The sequence below is a fragment of the Octopus bimaculoides genome, chromosome 19 (genome assembly GCF_001194135.2).
Source record: "Octopus bimaculoides isolate UCB-OBI-ISO-001 chromosome 19, ASM119413v2, whole genome shotgun sequence".
NCBI classification, from domain to species: Eukaryota; Metazoa; Mollusca; class Cephalopoda; order Octopoda; family Octopodidae; genus Octopus; species Octopus bimaculoides.
The window spans coordinates 10,449,040-10,451,792 of NC_068999.1; positions in this window are offsets into that span (position 1 = coordinate 10,449,040).

Consider the following 2,753-nt stretch of genomic DNA (forward strand, 5'->3'; position numbering starts at 1 on the left):
TATTGAACATAAAGATGAAGGCAATAAAATTATGTTTATTGATATTTTCACTTGGAGACGGGGAAGCGGAAAGTCTTAATATCATTTCACACTCACATACCCAGACGTGTGTTTGTTTGTATTTTTGTGAGAAACGTACTTCTCCTGTATTTTTAAGTTAACAATTTTTTCTTTTTAGCTTATCTTAGAAACATAAAGTAGAAATCAACAAATCCAGGCGTATTCCTTCTTCAGCTGTCAAACAGATCACAAAGTGATTGTCACACCATATATAATATGCTTTATATTGTTATATTATAAGAACGTTTTAAACTACTAGTTTACATTTAAACGTGTTTTAAGATACACAGGTAGATATTTGGTCTCAGAAACAACGAAAGAACGTTAGGTTATTTGTGTTGAACCGTATTCTACTGAATGTATTTTAGTTATGAACTAATGTCGTCATAATTTCCTGGAAATCACATCGATTTTTAACATAGAGGAAACCTCTTCTTTATCGATTATCCTGCTAGAAATAACATTGAAATCACTCTCAGATCACATCGTACCTACTCGAAACAGAGAAGGGCAGTATATATGTATGTGTGTATACACACACATACACACACACACACACACACACACACACATACACACACACACACATATATATGCATACGCTCACATGCATACATACCTATATACATGTATGTACACGTGCGTACGTACACATTCGCGATATAAAATGCAATAATGTTTAATACAATTCAAAATAGCTTACGTATAGAAAGGTATTTAACTACAAACCTAACAACTTTTATTTATTTATTTATTTATGCATTTATTTATTTGGTTATTTTGGTTATTTGGAGTTGGACGAAAACATCTGTGAATTAATCATTGGACACTCTTATGGAATATATCATATACGTGTTGTCAGATTAATTATAGACAAGAAACCATTAAGTTAAGATATATGAGTGAACCGTTATTTGGTGAAGACCAACATAAAAAATTACATTTTGTTGCATTCTACAGCAGCATGTATTACGGGACGTTCTAATAGAGTAAGTCTTCAAACTTTAAATTGACTGTTTGATCTCGTGTCAACTTCTGTTTGTTTACTTGACGCTGATGCTACTGTTCGATAAACCTCACAAAATACTTTGGAAAAAATATAAAGGTTTTTTTTTTTTTAATCATTTTTGGTGTCGTATAGATTAAAGGAACAAATCAAAACAAAATGATTTACTAGGAATCAAATGTAATTCAAGAGGGTATAAGATAACCAGTCTACTTATGTAAAAAATGAATAACTTTATTTATTTATTTGGTGAGTTGTATACAGCGTTTTGGAAAAATAATGACACCTTACATATATCCCAAAAAATAATTTCTAGTTCAGAGTAATTCTGAGAGAGACAGATAGAGAAGGAGAGAGAGGGAGGGTATGAGGGGAAGAAAGAGAGAGAAAGATGATATGGGATTTATGTGTAATACATTTCGATAAAATACAAAGGTATTTTTTCTACAGAAATTCCCAGTTTTACCTTAATTTTTTTTCGACAGTATACGCTAGTCACATTTATCCGTCTTCTCTTCTAATTTTTTTTGTCTCCATATGAGGCACAGAACGAGAAGATATCTCCGTCTCCCGCGATTCTTGACAATGGATAAAAGAAGCAAACCGTCTGTCAGTAGTTCCCTTTCTGGAACCAACCACCATGATGGATTTTGGTCTGCTACCCTTTGGCCTCGTTCGGAGAATCCATACAAGGGCTTCCTTTGTGACGTTGTAAACAGATTTCCGCACGGTGTGTCCCAATCAACTCCATTCCTTTCTCTAATCTTGTGTTTTGGCTGGATTTTTGGCTCCCCTTCTTACACAACGCTTTGTGTAAGAGTCTGTCTTGCCAACTCATACGTAGAATGCTCTAGAATCACATATTCACAAAGGAGATTCTGGATGAGTATGTGAGAACGTGTTCTGTTAAGCAAACGCATGAAATTATTGAAGTAAGTTTCCGGGTAAAGTTTTACTGATAAAGAGAACGGAACAAATATTGAAGAACTCTCTGATCGCCATCTTTCATACACCTACAGCAGAACTGCCTTCACGAAAATGTATAGTCTCACGTAATCTGGCATCTTTTGATTCCTTTAAACAAATGTTCGTCTTACCTCTGAAGAAATGTAAAGAAAAACAAAATATTCTACAATTTACATTGCTGCCGTTTTTGATTTAACTATAAGATTTTCCAATTAAATTATACGTAAATAAAGCAGCATAATTCACAGGAACTATTATTGACTTCGGAGGTGCAATGGTCCAGTGGTTAGGGCGGCGGACTCGCGGTCGTAGGATCACGGTTTCGATTCCCAGACCGGGTGTTGTGTGTTTATTGAGCTAAATCACATAAAGCACCACGAGGCTCCGACAGGGGTGGGGGTGGCGACCCCATTGTACTCTTTCGCCCCGAATTTCTCTCACTCTTTCTTCCTGTTTCTTCAGTAACGCTGCGATGGACTGTAGTAGAGGCAACATGTTCTTTGTCTATCTCCTTAACTTCTTGGAGATTTTAGGTATAATTATACTAATGAGTTCATCTGTTCTAATTTAATTAAATTCTATGTCTTTGTGCAGCTGAGGATTGCTCTGCATTTTAAATTGATGTAATGATTGCATTTTTCAATTAAATGGAGTTGCATGAAACGATCGTGCTACATTACCTCTGGATATCCTTGTAACTTATTTTGATTATATATATATA